At 55.5% G+C, this 11,811-nt stretch overlaps 1 protein-coding gene across 1 annotated transcript in view; it reads right to left on the reverse strand.

Annotated features, from left to right (window-relative positions):
- PSD2 (pleckstrin and Sec7 domain containing 2) overlaps window positions 1-3,743 on the reverse strand; it is a 120,438-nt gene extending 116,695 nt beyond the window's left edge. Inside the window, exon 1 of the mRNA XM_055331379.1 lies at window positions 3,695-3,743. The gene's annotated coding sequence lies outside the window, so the exon portion shown is untranslated. The remainder of the gene's footprint in view (window positions 1-3,694) is intronic.
- Window positions 3,744-11,811: the final 8,068 nt, after the last annotated feature.

Consider the following 11,811-nt stretch of genomic DNA (forward strand, 5'->3'; position numbering starts at 1 on the left):
ATACTGACCATAATTCCTTGGTGACACTTCAGAAACCAGTAGGCCCGAAGCCCCTGAATGAAGCAGACATTGGCTCTATGTTCCAGGCACGTTATGGTCCAACATCCTCATTCAGCTCCAAAGGGAGGTGGAATCTCATGTCCCCAGATACCTCTCCAATTTGAGTATCCCCTTCCCATCCTGTTCCTGCCCCCCAAATGCCCTATGTTGACACTCCCTGTCCCACCACCATTCCTTGGGAGGTGGCTCAGCTACCTGGCCTTTCCCCAATCAGTACAGAATCTGATGCTTGACAAAAGAAGTATAGCGGGGAGGGAGTGGGGGTGCCTGGTTGGCCCAGCCAAAAGAAGCATGCGATCTTGGGGGCTCTTCAAGCCCCACAGTCGGTGTAGAGATTATTTAAGTAAGTAAGTAAATAAATAAACTGAAGAAGAAGAAGAAGAAGAAGAAGAAGAAGAAGAAGAAGAAGAAGAAGAAGAAGCAGCAGCAGCAGCAGCTGGACCAAAGTCTAGGAGGGGCAAGGCTTCACTCACCAGGCCAGTGTCCAGTAGGCTGTATGAGGGAAAGATTTCTCAAGAGTAAGAAAGGATACCCATGTGTGCATGCACTAAGGCTTCAGGTGGCAGCAGCAGGGGCAGAGACCCACAGATGAGACCACCTCAAAGGGGTCTGCCTCCTACCCCATACCCACTTTTGGGTATGCCTCCTACCCCATACCCACTTTTCCCTGCCCAGGGCCTGGTGGAGTCCTCAAAGGACCAGACTTGGGGAACCAGAGACAGTTGGGCCGAGCTTTCTGCCCCCAACACTACTATCTGAACCACAGGTCTGAGTTCCAGTTCGGATTCCAACAGTGATCTAACAGTGATATCATCTATCGATGATGGTCAAGGTTCACCTTTATCCTACAGTTACTAAATACCTGGACCCGCACTCAGTACTTTCCACGCAATGCCCCACTGAAGCCCGCAGTGTTGTGGTGTATTATCTGCATTTTACAACTGAGGGAACCAAGGCATGGTCAATTTCGCTCACCTGCCCTTCAGGATGCAACTGACTAATGGCAGAGCCAAGAGAGCCCATACTCTTCACCATGAAGCCCCTTCCTTATGGGGTGATCCTAGACAGTCCCTTTGCCTCTCTCAATCTCCCAGGCTGTGCAACAAAGACCTCTTTGGGACTCCCAGCTCTGGCTCCTGGGTGAAGTCATAGGGGTCAAGCCTCAAAGGGAGAGCCAAGGCCTCCTCTGGGTTCTTGTGAAGCAGCAACAGGAGCACCCCAGACCCAATGAATCAGACTCTCTACATACTCCCTCATCTGTCCACCCTCCCCATATCTATAAGCTCACAAGGTCAAGTGGTCTGCCGGGCACCAAGGCTTGAGAATCCCTGGGGTGGTGGGATCCCTTGGCTGGAAAGAAGGTAAAGGAAAGTGGAAAGCATGGGATCCCTGGGTGGCGCAGCGGTTTGGCGCCTGCCTTTGGCCCAGGGCGCGATCCTGGAGATCCGGGATCGAATCCCACGTCGGGCTCCCGGTACATGGAGCCTGCTTCTCCCTCTGCCTGTGTCTCTGCCTCTCTCTCTCTCTCTGTGACTATCATAAATAAAAAATAAACATTTAAAATTAAAATAAAAAAAAAGAAAGTGGAAAGCACCCCTGCTTAGGCCCTGCTAGGGGAATTTCAGGTCACAAGTCTGAGGATGCTCTGAGGCCTGGCTAACACTTCCTTATCCAATGCACAAACCTCCTCCAATGGGGAGATGAGTGAATTCCAGAGGTGCTCCCCATCATGGGGATGATGGAGAGGGAGCAGTAAGTTCTGCCCCCCAATCATCTCTCCCCTCCATCCTGGAGCCAAACAGCCTCAAGGGTCTTAACAGACGCCCCCTTCCCCAAAGAAAGGTGAGCACAGCAGAGGGAGGGGAAGCCTGGAGATGCTGGAGAGGCAGGAAGGAGGGAACCCACACAAAGGCTGACCCCACCAGGCCAATTGGCCAGCCGGCCCACCCAACCCCCTGCAGCAGGCAGCCTGAGGGGGCTGAGCACCAGCTCCTAGAGCCAAACCGAGTTCCCACAGAGTGTGCTTAATGCAGCGGCGGCAGTGACATTTATGCCATCAGAAGCAAAACCAGGAACTTGGCCATTTTGATGAAGGGTGCCCAGAGCTGGAGCTGGAGATGTAGGAGGGTGGGGTTCCCACTCCTGCGCCGGCTGCCCTAACCACTCACCCCCGCCTGGGCCCAGTGCCCAAGGCAGAGGGTCAAAAAACGGGTCACCCGACAGGGAAACCGCTACAGAAGAACCCCCACCCTTTGGCATAAGTTGGGAAACTGTGGCCATAGTACTGACACCAGCCAGATCTAGAAGAGATAAAAAGAAGGATCGAGAAAAGCCCCGGGAAGGACGTCTTGAGGCATGTTCAGGTGGGGATGCCGGTTTCAGGAGCCAGAATGCTGAACCCAACAGGCAGCAAGGACCAGTCTCCAGAGGGCCTACAACACCTGCCCCCCAAACCTGGCGCGCCCTCATGAGGGCGCTCGAGGCGCCTCTAATCTTCCAAGCAGCGAGAGGGTTAAGCATCCTCTCCGTACTTGCCGCAGTAAGTGGAAAGGAAAGAAGTGTCAACTCTGTTCTCACCACAGCGGGGCTGTCGGATGGCACCTCCCCCCGCCCCCCGCCCCCCGCCCGGCCTGCTCCCCCGCCCTCCCCTCGGAGCGCGCGCGCACACACCTCCCACCGCTTTGCCCAAATTATTTTCGATCCCGGGAGACTCCGGATGCCAGACGCGCTCCGCGGCGGCGGCGGCGGCCGCGCCTGATTCATTGCGCCAAAGCTGCAGATGCGACCTCCCGCCTGCGCCCCGTGCCCCGGCCCGCGCCGGGCTGCGTGCGCGCCTGGAGAGACGGGGGGGGGGCGGGGGGGGCGTGTGTGGCAATTTGTAGGCGCACCCCCTCCAAGAAGCGGGACCCGGCCCCCCGGGGCCAGGTCCCCAGTCCCCAGCTCCCCGGGCAGCGCTAATTAGCTTCCTCGGGGGGCGCCACGCGGCGTGAGGGGCGGCAATTTCCCGGCTGGGCTGCGGGGGAAGCGCTCCCACCGCCTGGGAAGGTGAAATGGGAAACTCGATTCAAAGAGAGCTTTCCTCCCCCCCTCCCGCCAAGCGCCGTAGAAAACGGGTTTGAAATTCCTCCTCTTTTTTTTTTTATTTATAGTGCACCGTCTCCATGGAAACCGCGGAGGAGGTCACGGTAGCTGGGCCCCCGCGCGTCACCCCGCGCCTCGCCGGCTGCAGGCGCCCGGATTGCGGCCTCCCAGGCACCGCGGCCCGCGTGGACTCTACTCCGAGTTCCCCGCCCCCGCTCCAGTCAGCCGGCGGCTCAGGCCCTGTGACTCTGCCGGGTCCCAAACGGGAACGGCGCACCTAGGCACCGGCGCGCTAGGCTGTTGTGCCTCTGTCCCCCGGCTCTAGCACGCGGAAATGCGCCAAGAAACACATGCCTAGCTCCAGGACAGGAACGTGTGCGGCAAGACGCCGCCGAGGGGCTCGCTGCTCTTGTGAATACCCTGGCGGCGTATCGACCTATATAGGGGCACAACTCCAAAGCGCTTGCTAAATTGAGACCACCCGTGGTTAGCAACTCTGGAGTCAGCCCAGCGCCGCCCCCCCCCGCCCCCCCCCTCCCCCCGGGTAACTTACTAGCTCTGTGACTTCGGGCAAGTCACAACCTCTCTGCCTCTCAGCCTGCTCATCAGCAAAATGGAACTGGGAGCCTTGAGACGAAGTACGTTAAACGCTGAACACTGTGTTTGGCAAGAGGGTCCGAAAAATGGTAGCTATGGTTGGTTTTTTGGGTGTTTTTGTTTGTTTGTTTTTTTCAGGCTCTGAAAGCCGAGGCCCAAGAGGCTTTGCTCAAGGGCGCGGTCTGCCTGGAGGCCGGCACTTATCCCTTGGAGCTCGCAGCCCCTCAGCCTAGACCCAGAAGGTGGGAGGTGAGGGGACGCGTGCAGGCTGCGCAGGGCCTGGGCCCGCCTAGCGCGCGGCGGGCGGGGTTGGAGTCTCCTAAGCTGGCCTCACCCGCACCCGGAACCCTGGAAACGGGGCTCCCCGCGGTGCCTCCCCCGTAGCAGCACCATTAGCAACAAGCCTGCCTGCCTGCCCTCCCTCCCAGGGCTGAGGCCGCACCTGCCCCACCGGATGGCCTCCCCGGGGCCAGGTCATGCCCTCCCACCGCGCACACTTCCTCCCGGACCCCCAGCGCCTAGTCGAGCGCGCTGGGGGAGGGGACCGGGCCGCCCCCGCCCCGCCGGCTTCCCACAGCCTGAGCTGCCCGGAGCCGGGGAGGCAGGAAGTCTCAGAGCCGGGGCGTGGAGGCGGGGTAGGGGCAGGAAGTTGGGGGTGACTCTCCCAGAGACCCCAGACGGGGCCCCGGCGTGGGAGCGGAGTGGGCGGGCGCGCAGGGATTAAAGGGCGCCCCCTTCCACTATGGCCTTAGGCCGTGTGACCCTGCCGGAGCGCCCTGCTGGGTGAGGGCGAAGGCCGCTACCTCTGGGACCCCCAGCAGCGCGCACGAGGAGGGAGGGGCCGCCTTTGTCTACTTTGCCGCAGAAACAGCCCCCCGTAACCCCTCCCCACCGCGCCCCGCCGGGCCCTGCACAGCCCGGGTTTTCCATCCGGCCCGGCTCGGCTCGGCAGCTGTCAGGGGACCGAGCTGACCTTCGCGAGCAGGGAGTTTCAATTAGCTGCAGATCAGATAAGCGGGCGGGCCCGTCTCTCCAGGCACCGCGGGGGCGCAGCCCCGCCCCCGCCACGCCGCGCCAAACGCGCTCCAGATGGGAACAAAGATGAAGACGCAGCTCCACCTGCCTCCCCGGGGAGGGGGAAAAGAGGAGGCCCCGCCGGGAGGAGCTGCCCACCGAGGAAGGGGTTGTGCGCCCTCCCTGCCGGCCTAGGATCCCGGGCCGGGGCAGGGGGTCTAGCCAAGAGGATCTTTACGGCTCTGCTGGCCTCCTGCACAGCGGGGAAGTGCCCGCCGCGCTGACCTCATCCCTAGGCGGGCATCGTGCCCTGCCTCCCCGGCAGGGAGCCTTTTGCCATCTCTGATCTCATCTGCAGCACTCCTGGGGAGGCTGAGCCAAGGAGGCAGAACGCAACAGAAAAAGGAAACTGAGGTAGAGAGGGGCCGGAACCTCTTGAGCGGGACCACACATCCTTTCAGATGTTTTTTTTGAGTGCCTACTAAGTGCCTGGAAGTGTTTGTTTATTTATTTATTTTAAAGATTTTATTTATTTATTCATGAGAGAGAGAGAGACAGGCAGAGGGAGAAGAGGCTCCAAGCAAGGAGCCGGACGTGGGACTCGATCCTAAGTCTCCAGGCCGGATGAGCCACCCCGGCTGCCCCCTGGAAGTGTTTAGACTAGGGAGACACCAGAAGACAAATACTCTCATCTCCAGACTCACAGAACTTACATTCTAATTCAAGGAGACAGACCATAATCAGTAAACAGTTGAAGATCATTTCAAAGAGTCCGAAGAGCCATGAAGATATTAAAATAGGTCATGTAAGCCTGACTTCAGGGAGGGGACCATACGGGAGTCAAAAGGACCTCTCTGAGGGGGTGACATCTGAACTGAGGCACAAATGATGGGGAGGAACCAGCTAGGCAAAGGAGAGGGTGTGGAACATATGTCCCCCTGGGCATGACCTTAGGCCCAAAGGGGAACCAAATGGAGCAGGATTGAGCAGACCAGGTGAGAGGTCAGGGTTTATGCAAAGTATGGTGGGTGCCTTTGGTGGGTTCTAAACTGGGAGTGACCTGGTCTGACTTAAATTTTTTTAAAAGATTCTTTTATTTATGATAGACATAGAGAGAGAGGCAGAGACACAGGAGGAGGGAGAAGCAGGCTCCATGCTGGGAGCCCGACGTGGGACTCGATCCCCGGACTCCAGGATCGAGCACTGGGCCAAAGGCAGGAGCCAAACCGCCGAGCCACCCAGGGATCCCCTGACTTAAATTTTTAAAAGATCTCTCTGGGGCAGCCCGGGTGGCTCTGTGGTTTAGCTCCTGCCTTTGGCCTGATCCTGGAGACCCGGGATCGAATCCCACGTCGGGCTCCCTGCACGGAGCCTGCTTCACCCTTGCCTGTGTCTCTGCCTCTCTCTCTGTGTGTCTCTCATGAATAAATAAATAAAATCTTAAAAAAAAAATAGAGGGTAAGAATTTTTAAAATAAATAAATAAAAGATCCCTCTGGGGACACCTGGGTGGCTCAGTGGTTGAGCATCTGCCTTCAGCTCAGGGTGTGATCCTGGAGTCCCGAGATCGAGTCACATGTTGGGCTCTCCATAGGGAGCCTGCTTCTCCCTCTGCTTATGCCTCTCATGCATAAATAAATTAAAAAAAAAATCCCTCTGGCTACTGTATAGATCAGAGGAAGGCAAAAGTAGACCAGGGAGGAAGAAAAGAGGATAGGGCTGGAGATGAGAAAAGGGGTGGAGGGCGGTTATTGGATTAGTGATATGTGTTGGCAGTTGAAGGGGATGTGGGGATGAGTAGAGCAACAGAAGCTCTGTTGAGAGAAGTGTGAGGGAAAGAGGATTTGAGCCCAGGTCAGCCTTTAGGAGCATGAAGGAGGTGCTTAGTAGTGAACATTAAAGCTATGGAGAAAAAAAAAAAGAAAAAAAAAGAAAGCTATGGAGAGAGAATGCCAGGGTTCAAATCCTGGAACTGATTGATACTCACCAACTGAGTGACCTGGGGCAAGCATCTCTATCAATTTCCTCCAAGAATTGAAAAAGGGGATGGTAATGGAGATTGCTATCATGAGATTTTGACTATGATACAACATAAACAGTATCCTGGAGCCTGGTAAAATGTTAGGTGCTCAAAAACTGTGGCTCTTATGCTCCAACTAGGGGTGTTGTCACTACTCCACCACCACCCTGAACACCCCCCCCCAACCCTGCAACACACACATACATCTACCTCTTTGTACCAGAACCATCCCCCTGGCCTTCCACCCAACCTCTGACCTTGTTTTCATTTGCTGAGAGCAGAAGCTCCTCCTCCTCCCATCCGCCCCTGTCCCCCAACACCTTTGTAGGGAGAGAAGTTGAGGGGGTGGGGATCATTAGAAAGAAACTACTGTGACTGTTGGGATCCCATTTCATCCCAGGACCCCAAACCACTGCCCTGGGATGACCCTCTGGACCTCTCCATGGTCTCAATCCTGGTCTGCCCTCCCGGCCTGCCAGAGGAGTTGAGACCATTCGATTATCATTCATCCAGTCAGTTGAATGACCCTCCAGGCAACCTCTGGCTGTGGATAGAGAAAAGCAAAACCCAGGGCCTGCCCCCAGATAGATGCTTGGTTATGGCATTTTGTGTGGTAGGAGCTCAGCAGGGCAGGAGAGGATGAAGGGCTCAGAGGCTCCCCTGGGGGAAGCAGTCCTATGATCACAACTCCCCTTCATGGAGACTTCACGGGGTAACATGGCCAGGCACCTTGCCCTACGTGTCCATACATGTCACTGAGTCCTTAGGACCACTCAATGAAGTCTGTACTATTACCATTCTCAATTTCTGAGCAAATAAACAGAAACTTACAGAGGTAAAGCACCTTGCCTAAGATCACAGAGAAATTAAGTGGTGGAGCTGAGGGAATCAAACCCAGGTCTAGCTGAGGCCAGAACAGGAGACTTTAACCATTCTGCTATCTGGTCTCACATGCTATTAAATGCTAGGGATGTCTTGGGGCACCGGGGTGGCTCAGTTGACTGAGTGTCTGACTTGTGGTTTTGGCTCAGGTCGTGATCTCAGGGTTGTGAGATTGAGCTCCATGTTGAGCTCCTTGTTGGGTGTGCAGCCTGCTTAAGTATCTCTCTCTCTCCCTCTGCTCCTCCCTCCTCTAAAGAATTATAAATAAATGCTAGCATGTCTGAAAGGCTGTCAATCAAGGTCCTATGGAGCTGGATTTTGTTCTCACTTCCCTAAACTTCCCTGCATGCCTTAGTCTTCATCTGAATCCTCAGGAGCCCAGTATACGATATGCCCTGGTGCCCGGTGTACAGTAGATGCTCGGGTACTGCTTGAACATAGCATGCTCTTGACAAAGCAGTGATGATGGCTGCCCTCACTTCCACCTCCCCTTGGGTTCTGGGCCCTCTGTAGCCCATTTCAGAGCCTGTCAGAGCTGTTGACTAGAAAAAGAAAAGTTCTCGTTTGCATAATATTTGCATCTGCTTTGCATGCTGTTCACATTACATTAAAAGGCACAGAGGCCAGGCCCTGGTACCCTATTCCCCCTCTGGGCATCCCCCACCCCCCTACCTCCACCCCCCTACCCACCCCCACCCCCACCCCACCCCCGCACACACATACTCACTGATCCAGAATAGGGGGTGGGGGTTTGAGGGTTCCCATTTAGGGTCCACCTAAGCTTGTCTCTTTCCAATGCTGTGGGAACAGAGATGGGAAGATCCTGCCTGCCCTCATCCCACCTCCCCTCCATCCCTTCCTGGGGAGGGTAGTACGGCAGGGCAGGGGACACCAGTGTGCATGCACGAGTGCAGGCACACATACAGAGCCATGCAGCAGGAAACATCTGGGGTCTGGGTGCCTGCCACGTGGTGACAGAGGTGGAAAAGAAGGGAAAGGAGGAGGCATCGCTGCAGTGCTGTTGTCACTGCCCCCCAGTGGGATCCTCACACCCAGCCTCCCCTCACAGGGGGCCAGCCTGCCTCCCTGCCAGCTCACCTCACACCTATATACTTTCCTGACATGGCTACGTGGGCTGGAGACAGCGGATGCCAGGGACAGGAAGAAACAGATGCCAGGAATGGGACAGTTGCAAGGGCTGGACAGAAGAAAATGGTGGCTCTGATCATGGGGGAGAAGGGGAGAAAGTATGCACAGCCTGACCTCAGCCTGGACCTTTAGCCAGGGCAGGACCTCCTGAGGTCTTGACATGGAAACGAGGAGGAGGGAGCTGCTGTGGTTGGCTCCTGAGGCAGTAGGCATGTGAGTCAATAGAGGCCAATGGCCTGTCCTCATTGGACCCAGACATGATTGTAATGAGTGTCTTGGGGTCTGATTGGCTGTGCAGTGTCAGCAGTTGAGGATTGATCTGCTGAGACATCTTGCGGTCCACGTGTGTCCCTTCCCCCACTCCAGGTTGAGATTTCAGGCTTGGTGTCACCTAGAAGCTGAATAGGAACCAGAGACTGGGGATCTTAGAATGGTGGGCCCACCTGGGGTCCACGGATGGCAAGGAGGCAGCAGGATACTTACTGAGTGACCCTGTGCCAGCCATGTGATGGGTGCTGAGAGCCTGGTGGACATCAGCCTGACAGTCACCACTGCACAAACGCTCCCCGGGAAGCCCCTCCTGGAGAAGGTAGCACAGGGGCTGGGCTTTGAAAGATCAGTGGGGAAAGTGACGAGACATGTGACTAAAGGCAGGTGGGCAGGGACTGCTACAAGGCATCAGGGACAGCAGGGAAAAAGAAGGGAAAGGTAGGCAAGAGCCAGACGGTGCTAGGCCTTGAGTGCCAGACCCAGGAGCCAGCCCTCTGCCAGGCAGGAAGGGGCATAACAGGGAGGATGGGAGAAGAGACTTTGAGAAGCCTGGGCTGCCAGCCTACCTCGTGGCTTATACCTCGCTTGCGCCCCGGGGCAGGGAAGTGGTAGTACCTTGACAAGGTCCCCCAGGCACCACCAACTCCTTGTACCCACCTCATTGCACAGCATATTGGGCTCTACTTCTGTAATAGATTGAATGTGTATGTCCCCCAAAATGTGTATGTTGAAATCCTAGCCCTCAGTGTGATGCTATCAGGGAGCAGGGGCTTTGGGAGGTGTTTAGGTCATGAGGGTAGAGCCCTTATGACTGGGATTTGTGCTCTTATAAAAGAGACCTCAGTAGACCCTAGTCCCCTTCGGCATGGGAGGACATGAGAAGACAGCCAGCTGTGAACTGAGAAGTGGTCTTCATGGGGCACTGAGCCTGCCACCATCTTGATCTCTCGGACTTCCTGGTCCCCCATAACTGTGAGGAATAAAAATGTTGTCTCAGCCACCTGGTCTGTAGTATTTTTGTTGTGGCAGCCTGAATGGACTAAGCCCTCATGCCTGGGAGAGGTGCCCAAGGCTCCCCTCAGCAGAGCCCCCAGCAGAACTTTCCACGCTGGTGTGGTCTCCTGACCCCTGGAGGCTTCTCCTTGTGCCCATCACTGGCCTCTGTTCAGCTGAGGAGCCCGGCTGGCAGAGCCCCTCCACATCTTCCCCACAGCCCTTACACCTCTAGGGTCCTGGGGCAACCCCCGTTATCAGAATTTACAGCCACAGAGTCTCTTCGAGTCTCAGTTTCCTCACCTCAGATGGAAATAATACTTTCTCTAAAATTCTTGTGAGAAGTAAGTTGAATGAAGTCCTTGATAAAATGCCTGAATGTCACTTACTTACTATCTATTGAGTGCCAGGCATTGTTTTTAGGCACTGGGGGTTCAGCAGTAAATTGCAGAGACGAGATCCCTGTGCTCAGAGGTTTCCATTTTAGAGAGGGAGAATGAATATAAACCACAAATACGTAAATGAGAAAATTTCACATCATGACAAATACTGTGAAAGTCTAAGTAGGATAATGTAATAGGATGACAGTGTAAAAGAAGATAGGGGAGGGTGGGTTTTAGATAAGGAGCTCAGGAACCTTGTCTCTGAGGTGTCATTTGAACCAAGGCCTAAATAATGAGGAGGAATCAGTCATGCTAAGAGGCAGAGGAAGGGTGTTCCAAGGAGCAGAAACAGCAAGTGCAAAGGCCCTGAGGCAGGAAGCACTTGCCCTATGGGGAGGCTGTTGTGACTAGAGAGGCAGCAGGGAGGATAGAGGCTTGGGTTTTGAGGTCCTGGGGGACCTTGGAAGGAGTCTGGCTTTAATTCCAAGGGCCATAGAAAACCATTGGAGGTTTTTGGCAGGCATGCTGGGAAGTGATTTACACAGTAATTGCTCAATAAAGGCTAGCTATTGTCATTATGAATAATAATAAGAGGAAGCCCAGAGAGGAATAGCAATATGCCCAATGTCACAGAGTCCCTGTCCCACAGCCCCTTCCTCCTTTGATTGGCCTTCCCCTCCCCTAAAGAGCCCTGAGTATCAGCCCCAAGCCTGGCGGGAAGGAGGAGAGGGCAGCCTCCCTTTCCTCATTCCTACTCCTTCCCTCCGGCCATTTCCCGTGCTCCCAGCGCCTGCGCCCCAATTAGCCAGCAAGGCTGACGGCCATGGCTCCAAATGACAGACACCTCCTGTCACCCCCTGACAAGCAAGGAGATTAACTCTGAGCGACACTGGCTCCAAGGGACAACAGGGAGGGGAGATGAAGGGGGAAAGGATGACCAGGCCTCCCCCTGCCCAGGATCTCCAGTGCCCTGGAAGGAAGACGGACTGGAGTGAGAGGAGTGCTGTGCACAGAAAGAAGTGCCAGCGGCCGCAGAGCGTGGCCCCCACTCTCCTGACTGGCACAGCCTCTGTCCTCAGGGGCTCTGAGTGCAAGGGAGCACACTGTAGCTGTGGGTGTTGCACATCGAACCCTCAGTTCTGGGCGCAGTGGGTGTGCAGTAGACATTTCTGAACTGACTATGCTAAGTAATATTTTTTCATACACAGACTCATTCAATCCTCACAACACCCCCATTTTATAGAACAGGAAAGTAAGGCACAGTGGTGGAGGGACTGGTTCAGAGATCACACAGATGGGCTAGAACTTGAACTGAGGCTGTCTGATTCCAAAGCCAAGGGTCTAGCCACTGCACTCTACATCA

The sequence above is a fragment of the Nyctereutes procyonoides genome, unplaced genomic scaffold (assembly GCF_905146905.1).
Source record: "Nyctereutes procyonoides isolate TBG_1078 unplaced genomic scaffold, NYPRO_anot_genome, whole genome shotgun sequence".
Taxonomy (NCBI): domain Eukaryota; kingdom Metazoa; phylum Chordata; class Mammalia; order Carnivora; family Canidae; genus Nyctereutes; species Nyctereutes procyonoides.